This window comes from Ovis canadensis, chromosome 1, assembly GCF_042477335.2.
Source record: "Ovis canadensis isolate MfBH-ARS-UI-01 breed Bighorn chromosome 1, ARS-UI_OviCan_v2, whole genome shotgun sequence".
Taxonomy (NCBI): domain Eukaryota; kingdom Metazoa; phylum Chordata; class Mammalia; order Artiodactyla; family Bovidae; genus Ovis; species Ovis canadensis.
The window spans coordinates 92,680,677-92,691,272 of NC_091245.1; the positions used below are offsets into that span (position 1 = coordinate 92,680,677).

The 10,596-nt window shown below is 41.0% G+C and overlaps 1 protein-coding gene across 4 annotated transcripts in view; it reads right to left on the reverse strand.

The window, feature by feature from the left end:
* Positions 1-8,213, reverse strand: part of DENND2C (DENN domain containing 2C) — an 89,526-nt gene extending 81,313 nt beyond the window's left edge. For 2 of the 4 annotated variants that reach the window (XM_069601317.1, XM_069601353.1), the window contains exon 1: positions 8,131-8,206. The gene's annotated coding sequence lies outside the window, so the exon portion shown is untranslated. Of the gene's footprint in view, positions 1-8,130 lie in introns of all 4 variants that reach the window. The other 2 variants (XM_069601344.1, XM_069601324.1) reach the window with 2 other exon arrangements.
* Between the last annotated feature and the right edge of the window lie 2,383 nt (positions 8,214-10,596).

Sequence of the window (10,596 nt, forward strand, 5' to 3'; positions counted from 1 at the left end):
ACGTGTAACATCCATGCATTATTTTTCATCCATGCATTTTAAACAAAAACTTTTTTCAATAAATATGTAGCACTTTTTCTCTCATTCCACTGATAATGCAACTAAATAAAATAACAATGAGGCTGAAATAAAAAGGAAATTGACATAGTTTTACATACTTTTCTTTCTTTGAAAATATTTGAAAAGGTTACTGAAAAGTCCAGAATGCTGCTTCCAAAAATCTCTTCAATGTAAAAGATCATAACTTTCATTTGCAACATTAACACAAATACATGGAGTCATTTTCATGAGGTTTTGCACATTTGATAAACCCATTTTTAAAATTATCTTCGTGAAAGAGATCTTCATGTAAGATATCTTATACTTTTTCTTGAGTCATCCTTTCCTCAACATTTTTGCACCTCCAGATGCAGCAAGCCTCTGTATTTTTTCACTTTATGCGTTCTTTCTTCTCCTAATAATTAGACAGTACATTTAGAGGGCAAATTGGCCTAATTTCTTTTTGAACAACAATTATCACTGAACTCAAAAACATCACACTTGAAGAACGCATTTAAAGTTAATAAATAAAACTTAGAGTTTCACCATTTTTACCAACAGCAAAGAAAATCCTGCTACATTCTGCTTGACCTTTAATTACACTAATATAAATTAACTGTGCAATAACCATTGCATTACGATAATCGCCAAACTGACCATCACTCTAATTAAAATAATATTGTTCTTTTGTTCCATGGTACCCCTTACAGTTTAAGTAGGTACCAGGGAAAAGATGATTTGCAGTAAATATTGTTGAAAACCAGGCTGTGTCATTTCCTCCCAGCAGGCTCTAATATCATCAGCCTTAATAGACTTTTATTTAATCAGAGTATCAAAGAATACAGATAAATATTTAAATACAAAATTATGCTTCATATTGCTAAGTAACCAACTCAAAAATATCCTAGACAGCTGGACTGTTTTGTTTTTTTTTCCACTCTAATGGAGAAAAACAGAGAGAGAAAGAAAAAAAGCACACTTCTTTTAAGTAGCACCAAGAATAAATCTCACCCTCCTCAAAACTATCCTCTAACATTAACATCCACACAAGGAAAAAACAAATCACAAATATGTCACTTTTATGAATTTACACTTTGAAATAAAACTAATAATTGTCCCCCATGTCCTCTGTTATAAACATTTCTCTCTGCTATGAAAACCACGAACATCAGAAATCTAACTTAAAGAAATACAGGAGAGCATAAATAAAATATATAACTGATATAAATGGATTAATACTGCCTGAACTGAATGTTAAAATTATACTTTCAGGTTGCTAGCTGGGAATCTAAGATTTATAAGCAAAAAAAAAAAAAAATCATAAATTCCTCCTCAAAAACACGAGGTGCAAGAGAAACATCTCAGATGCCACATGTGAAGAAGTAAGTCCTTTGAACTACCTTCTCTTATCTCACCATTATTTTTAATTCTTCAACCTTATAATCCAGTTTAATGTCCCTGAAGTGAAGAAAAATTTCATGTTCCCTTTTCCTTAGAGAAAAATTATTCATGCAGCTTTAAGAGAAAAAAGACAAAAGATTCCATCTTGTCCAATCCTCTGGGAACCAGTGTAAGACACTTCCAATTTTGGTCTTTTATTCCACCTAGCTTTCAGTGTCCTCACTTTCACTAAGGAAAAAGATTGCCATTTTACTGGCTCAATAAGGAGTACTGAATACAGAAAAATATTTTCAAATGTATTTTTGATTCTGATAGTGTACAAACTTCCAGGGGCAGTGACTGCAGGGTGATACTCATCATGCTGGGCAGAGCTGCAGCTCCCAGCAGCTCCCTTAGGATCCACAGGATCATAAGGCTGAAAATCCAATACACTTACAACCTTTCTGTATATATAGTCATTCTGTTTTTCATATACGGTATTCAATAAATTACATGAAATAATAAATGTATTATAAAATAGGTCTTGTGTTAGATGATTTTGCCTAATTTGGGGTAAAGTAGGAGTTCTGAGCATATTTAAGATAGACAGTAAAGAATCTGCCTGCAATGTGGGAGACCCGGGCTGGATACCTGGGTTGGGAAGATCCCCTGGAGAAGGGAATAGCAACCCACTTCAGTATTCTTGCCTGGAGAAGTCCGTGGACAGAGGGGCCTGACAGGCTACAGTCCACGGGATTGCAAAGAGTCAGACACGACTGAGCGACTAACACTGAACGGAACTGAAGCTAAGCTACAATGTTTGGTAGGTTAGATGTACTAAATGTATTTTCGACTTATGATATTTTTACCTTATCATGAGTTTATCAGAACATAATCCCACAGTAAGTTCAGGAAGATCTGATAAAAGCCCATTTTAAAATAAAACGTTAATATCTCATGTCGTTTATTGACTACTGAACTGGAAGTGAAAAAGAGAATTGTTGTATGGGTACTAAATGGTTATAAGTGTATCAGTTGGTTGTTCTTCTGATTGTGTGGCTGACAAGAGCTGACTCCCTGCCTCTGCCCAGCATTAAGAGAGAGTACCACACAGCATATTACTAGCCCAGGAAAAATTCCAAGTATAGTTTCTATTGAATATGCAGCAATTTTGCACCATCCAAAAGTTGAAATAACAGAAGTGGAACCAACTGAAAATGGGGCCCATCTAGATAAGCATGGAATTACAAAGTACAGAGGATGAAAAATAATTCTATAATAAAGAGGATAAAAAAAAAAAAGAGGATCTACTTTCTTGACTGGCTGTGAATTTGCTTTTTTTTTTTTTACAAAGAGATATTCCAATAATAGTTTGGGCAAAACACTTTGGGAATAAATGAATGACTGTCAAGTGAAATTTTAAAAGAACAGGATTCATTTGGATGTAAAAGCTATTTAATCTTCAAATAAAACCCATTTAATTGTTTTACAGTCATAATTAATTAGAAAATATGTATAAATGAATAAATAATCCCTTCCATTCATACAAAGCAAAATTCTTTGTGTCCCCACCCTGCAGCCCCTGCCCCGGAGCAATTTCATCTGCATTTAGGCTTCAGTTCCTACTCTGGCTAACTCCTAAATCTGAATCCCCAATCTCAGCCTCCCCTCTGGGCTCTGGATCCTCTCTTGCCACCTCCATCTGAGGCTCCACAGACACCTCAAACTCATCATGTTCAAATCTTAAGCAATTAACTTCCCCCTCCCATTAAAAATTAAATCAAGCTCTTCTATCCAGTTCCCCAAGCTGAGAAACTAAGTTTTTACTTTTCTGTTGACCTTCAAAGCCAATCACTTTTAAAATTCTACATTTGTAAATGTAAATTCTACATGTAAATTCACTTGTAAATTCTACATTTTTATCATCTGTCCTCTCCTTTTCATCCCTATTACTATTTTCCTGCTCAGCTCTTATCCTCTCTTATCTGAGCTATTTCAATAGCACCAGCTTTCTAACTTATCTCTCTACCTTTTGCTTCTCCATCCAATCCAGCATCTACATCATACCATCACCATGTTATCTTTCCTAACTACATCAAGTCCCTCACTGGCTCGCCATCGTCTTTAGAATCAAGTCCAAAGTCCTCAACATGATACACAGGCCCTTCACCAAATGAAGACTCCCTTTCTCTGAGTCACAACTTTTTACACGCCTAATCTGTATGTTGTTTTATAGCATATCCTATACTTCAAAGTATTAAAACCACCTTTAACACCATGTTCTATAGTGAAAGATTATGTCAAACGGAAAAAATCTTCTTTATTTCAAACAAAAGGTACTGAAATCCTATACTTAACCTAATTTCTAGAAATTTCAGCAATCCTAATATGACTGGCAACCAAGCTCTGCAACCTTTTTGTTTTTTCCAGTTTATTTCCAGGCACCATCTTTTTTAGACCAACCCCTCATCTCTATACACTCTGATGTTTAGTGACAACGTGGACCAAAACACATTCCTGAAACATACCATATACTTCCACCTAATATTCCTGGTTTGCATCCATATCTTCTGTTCCCTTCCCTAACTCAGTAAACTCCTATTCATCCTTCAAAGCCAAATTCAAATATGGTATCATCTCACTAAGCCTCCTCTTACCATATATAGAATTATCTTCCCTCATCAATGGTCCAATTAAATTCTTAACTATATCTCTGTTATGGGCTTCCCTGCTAGCTCAGCTGGTAAAGAATCCATCTGCAATGCAGGAGATCCTGGTTCAATTCCTGGGTCAGAAAGATCCCCTGGAGAAGGGATAGGCTACCCACTCCAGTATTCTTGGGTTTCCCTCGTGGCTCAGACAATAAAGAATCTGCCTGCAATGTAGGAGACCTGGGTTTGATCCTTGGTTTGGGAATCCTTGGGTTGGGATCCCCTGGAGGAGGGTATGGCAACCCAATCCAGTATTCTTGCCTGGAGAATTCCATGGACAGAGGAGCCTGGTGGGCTACAGTCCATGGGGTCGCAAAGAGTGGGACACAACTGAGCGACTAAGCACAGCATGGCATGTATCTCTGTTATAACTCTTATCACCCTGAAATTGTAGGGACTTATTTATATGTCTGGTTATAAGCATCTTGAAGTCAGGGAAACATTTTCTTGACTCTAACATTTAACTTATCTTCTGCAAAAAGACATTTTAAACTTCTTATTGAAAAATAATCACCTCTCACAGTATTAAGATAATGCCATAATTGCAGTAATTGAGTGACTGAGAGCTCAAAAACAAAAAGAATCTCACGTCATTCACCAGGAAAAATACTTTTCACATATGTATAAAGCATAATTAAGTAGAAGCTTGGATATGCCTTCATCTATATCTTGCAATATCAGTTTCTCTCTCTCTTTCCTTCTTTTTGAAGAAGTTCTTCACAGAACTTTCTTTTAAGTACTCCTTGGATTTCATTGTATCTCATGCCCAGAATTCTAAACTCAGTATAGTGAAAGGGCTAAGATCATGATTTTTGGAGCCCAAGTGTCTGGTTTGAATCCTACCTAGCTCTGGCACCTAGGCTGTTTGATATGGGAAAGTCATTCAACCTTTCTATGTTGCTCAAAGAGGAGATCATAGTAATAACACCCCTCAAGGTGGTTCTAAGGATTCAATAAACTAATGCATGTAAGAATTTAGAACACTGCCTAGCCCAAAGCACATCCCAATAATTGCTGATTGATGTTATCATTATCATCAGTTGTTAAAAAAACTTTCTCTGTACTTATGCTAGCCTATGGGGGGCTTCAGTCCATGGGGTAGCTAAGAGTCGGACACGAGTGAGCGACCTCACTTTCACTTTTCGCTTTTGTGCATTGGAGAAGGAAACGGCAACCCACTCCAGTGTTCCTGCCTGGAGAATCCCAGGGACGGGGGAGCCTGGTGAGCTGCCGTCTATGGGGTCGTACAGAGTCGGACACGACTGAAGCAACTTAGCAGCAGCAGCAGCAGCATGGGGTAAAATGTAATCTCCTAGATGGAAGGAATTAAATCCTGCCCATACAAGAATTGTTAGTCTCTCAGTTGGGTCCAACTCTTTGTGACCCTATGGATTGTAGCCTGCCAGGCTCCTCTGTTCATGGAATTATCCAGACAAGAATACTAGAGTGGGTAGCCATTCCCTTCTCAAGGGAGAAGAGACTGACTTCCCGACTCAGGGATTGAACCCAGGTCTCCTACATTTCAGACAGATTCTTTACTGTCTGTTGATCTTGGCAGACTGAAGCCTTATACTCACATTATTTACTGAGCACCTAATACATGCCAATGCACAGTTTTAGCACTTACATTAATGTATGGGTGGCTTCTCTGGTGACTCAGGTTGATGTTTAGTTCCTAAGCCCTGTCAGACTCTTCCGTAACCCCATGGACTGTAGCCCACCAGGCCCTGGGTCAACGGGATTTCCCAGGCAAGAATACTGGACTGGGTTTCCGTTTCCTTCTCCAGGGGATCTTTCCAACCCAGGGATCGAACCTAGGGATCGAACCCACGTCTCCTGCACTGGCAGGCATATTCTTTACCACTGAGCCACCAGGGAAGCTGCCCATATAGGAACATAAGTGCTAAAACTGTGCCTTAGAATATATTAATGCTTAACAAATAATGTGCATATAAGATTTCAGTCCGCCAAGATCAACAAATTAGAAATCACAGCAAGCTTTATATATGGAGTACATGCTTGAAATCGGTGTTTCAAAACATCCATCTTGCACTGAACTGTTGAAACATGTAAAACTGTTAAAGCAAAACAAAAATTATATTCACTAGAAACTTTCCCTCTACTTCTCCATTTAATTTGGTTTTGGTACCCAGTGATCTAAAATTCTTGTCTATAATGTAAGACTTACAACAGATCATTCAAAATAAAATTTCCAGGGCTTCCCTGGTGGCTCAGTGGTAAAGAACCTTCCTGCCAATGCAGAAGGCATGGGTTTGATCCTTGATCCAGGAGGATCCCACACGCCATGGAGCAACAAAGCCCATGTGTCACAGCTGTTAAGCCTGTGCTCTAGAGTCTGGGAGCTGCAACTGTGGAGCCCATGCGCCACAACTATTGAAGCCCGTGCAATCTAGAGCTGGTCCTCCACAACAAGAGAAGCCCCCAAAAGAAGCCCAGGCACTGCAACTAGAGAGTAGCCCACACTTGCTGCAACTAGAGAAAAGCCTGTGCAGCAGGGAAGACCGGGCACAGTCATCCAAAAATTAAGAAATTATTTAAATAACAAAATAAAATATAATTTCCAGTTTTAGAAAACTGCCTATTGTCACATCAGAAAAATTAATATTCTTCCTTTACATCCTTATTTAATAAAATCTATCAACACACACACACAAACTAATGAAAAGCCAAGGGACACAATTACTACATTTCCTGGTTTCTGCCTGGGAAACAACTTCGGAACATGCCTACATTTATCCCTAGTCAAAGTGTACTGGTTACAAACTGGTATTCCTTTTTTCCTTTCCAGTCTTCCCCCAAAACTCCTCACACATTCACAAACCCACAGAAGAGAACTCAAATGTCTATAATAAAAGCTGTACCAAAAAATGCAGCTATATATTAATATATTTTGTTTGGACGACTTAAATCTTACAAAAGCTAATATAAGTCTCTATTTGAAGCAATACTCCTAGCTTACTTTACCAGGTAACTTAAACTACAAATATTTACCTAAAGCAAAGACACAGATTAACTGCTACCAAACTTCTTGGTAAACGATTCAGGAACAGTGTAGTGTGCCATTCTAGAAAAATTCATTAATCACTGAAAAATGGACTACACTTCCAACAATGGTGATTTGTAAAAAATGAGCTTAAACAATTTACACAGTAAACCGAGATGTAGGACTTCATCTAAAACACCTTAGGTGAACCGCTAGCTTTAGGGTAAAGGTTTACAAAGAGCCTACTATGTGCCTGGCGCTTAACAGTTGTTTAACAGAATATACAATACCTAACATTTATAGGACACTCTCACTCGTTTCATTTGACCCTAAGAATACCGCCTGGAAAAAGCATCCCGATTTTACAGCTAAGGAAACGAGGCCCAGAAAAGTCGACTTTAACCGAGGTATCACATCTGGTACGTGGGTCTGGCCGAAACTCCCGCCCCTGACTCATATTCTGATCATCTTCTGTCATACTATAATAGTAACTCTTGGATGTTCCACTGTCAGACTTTTTAAATCAAAATCCTACTTGACGACTTTACTGTGCTCGTCAGATTCTGTTAAGCCTCAAAACACAGAGAAGCAAAAATGTTTGAAAAACCCACCGTCTCAGCCTGCCGCGGTTTAATACTGACGAAAGCCCGGCGTTTCCTCCCTGCTTCTTCCCCAGGAATGCCGAGCGCTTCCGAGCGCCACCCGGACGACGGTCCCCGCGCCCCGAGGTGAGCGGCGAAGAGACCCTCAGTCAGGCTCCATCACAGCCGCCTCCGCCGACCAGCGGGCTCCCAAATCCAGCGTTCGCTGGGCGCGGGGCCGCACGTTCGGAGTCCCTCCAGGCCGGGGAGGTGCCGACACCGCCGCCAGCCCGCTCCCGCTCTGCGGCCGGACCGCTCCGACGCTCCAAGGCCCGGCTTCCAACGTGCGACAACCTCTAATGCGAGGGGCCGAAGCCACGGCCTCACAACCCGCCCCAGATCACCCCGCTCTTACCTGCGCTGGGCCTCGAGGCCGCCTCCGCCTCTGGGCTGCGGGGCTTAGTCCTCTCAGCAGAGGCGCCAGGTCGGCTGAGTTCCACTTGGGGTGGGCTCTGTCCCGCCCCCGCAGACCCGGCCACAGGCCCCGCCCCGGCCCGGCCAAGCCCTGTTCTTATTGGCTCATGTTCCCACCCCTCACCTTTGGACCCGCCCTTGGACCCGCCCCCGGCACCGCCCGAGGATCTTTCTGGGGGAACCGCCCCCACTCGAGTCCAGTGTGGGGGCCAGAACCTTGCCCAGGAGCCTGGTCTCCAAGAGGATGAGGCTCCCGCAGGCAAGCGGCAGGCACGGCTGTCGTCCGGCCGAGGCCTCTAGACAAAGCTCCTTAGTCACCGTGCCTGCCGTCCAACAGGCTCCACAGCGATGGACAAGAACTTTACATAATGTTGACTTTTCACAGCTACACGTGAGACAAAGCCTAATGAAGAAATTCAAATGGCACCTCACTCAAGGAAACCGTACAACTGTCTCCTGCCAACGAGTGTAGAAGGCCTGGTGTCTCCAGTGAAAGAGCAGCATCATTTGTCAGGCTGAGCTCAGGGGGGCAAAAATGTCTCCGGCAGTTGCAATACAGCCCCGACTTGAAATGTACTGCTGCATATAACGCTCCCGACACTTGAGGCTTGAAATCCCAGAGCACAGTTGCCTTTGATACTCCCAGTGCCTGAGGTCGGCTCCCACGCCCTGTTGTGACATGATTAAGCGCTGCGCCTGCAACACGCTCCTCCTCAGGTATGTGCATGGCGCGGTGCCTACTGGAGCAGCAGCCCAGTTTCACTAAGGCTGCTAGTCAAGGATGAGTTGAGCCTGTTTCCCAGGCCCTTGCTAATACCCCACCCCGCCTGGGCCCGCCCGATTCCACCCTACCCCGCGCCACCCCACCGGAGCCTCTTGGATCTGGTGACCAAACTCTTCCCACATCTGTTCACATGAAGGTGCCAAAATAGAAGACCAGGAAGAGCGGTGTTTGGTCACACATCACAGATGACTGTCACAGGCCAACTTAGCCAAAGGAGTAAAAGCTGCATATCCCAAACCGTTGTGAAACCATGAGCTATGGGGAATAAAACAGGAATTATCTTCTATAATGGTGGGGTCGGGGAGGGAAGGAATGTCAAGACATTTTTAATCACTTCTCAATGAGGAAATAAAAGTGAATATTGTGGATATTGTTTGTAGTAAATCTTGAACAACGATAGGACCCCTTCCTCTCACCACCAAAAAAATCCTTGTGTAGTTAGAAAACTCCCCAAACAATTAAGATAAAATGTTGGGCTAAAATAGTGTGGTTTTGAAATTTATTTCAAAATTCAGATTTATTCCAAACTTCGCATTCAGGAAGATTATAAGCCAAAATGAGTAGATCAAATTCCAAGTACTAAATGTGCAACCAAATCTTCATCTTCATCCTCTCTATGGATGTAATAAATGACGTGTATGTATTCTACTGCCCTCTCATGGGTAAGATGGAGATACACATAATGGTAGTTCATGCCTTTTTAAATCTGAGAATAGGAAGTTTAATTTGGCAGTTTGTGTTATTTTGATAACAAGGAGGTCAAGGTAAAAGAAAAATCAGGTTGTCTAAGGGACCTAAAAATACCCAGCAAAGAGAACTTCAACTTCAGAAACCAGGGAGAGATTTCTTACACCAGGGCTAGTACAAACATGTTGTTGGAATCACACCTATGCTTACGACCACCTGTACAGAATGTGGAAGCATGTAGGAATTTGCTTTTAATTTTTTTTTTCCTTTTGAAATGTCTTTATTTTCCAAGATATTTCACAAAATGCTCCTTTTAACATTTGTACCTACTCATGCTATAACGTCATGCTGCGAACAATTTGATACTAGTTGTAGTCTATAAAAGAATGAGATCTTATTCCTTATACCTTTTCTGTCAAGGTATATACCTGACTGATATTTTAGGTGTTGGGTCAGTAACTGTTTATTGAATAAGGTGAATGAAGTTATCAGCCCAACCACTAGATGGCAACACAACTGCATGTGTATAGAAGTATAGTCTGGTTAATTGGAATTCCACTTGACCTTGAGTAACAGGAATGATTCTAAAAAGTTACAGGTGTAACTTTTCTTTTGGTAAATGAAATCATTTAAAATGTACACTACTGCTGAGTATAACTTAATTGTGAATTACATTCTTAGAACTAAGAATCCTTTTGTAAGATAAATTCTCCCTAATTATAACAAATCATAATTACAGATTTTCTATATTGGGTTACACCACCCCTGTTTTTGTCTAAGAATGTCACTCTTCAGCTGTATCCTGTCAAAAGGACTTTTCAGTGGTCTAAATGCCTTTAGCAAGTTCCATTCTGTAAACCAAAAGCCTGCATTCTCCCTATAACTAATCATTTGCTTGTATTTTTGCCTTGTCTTAATAACTATTTTGCCTGAAAG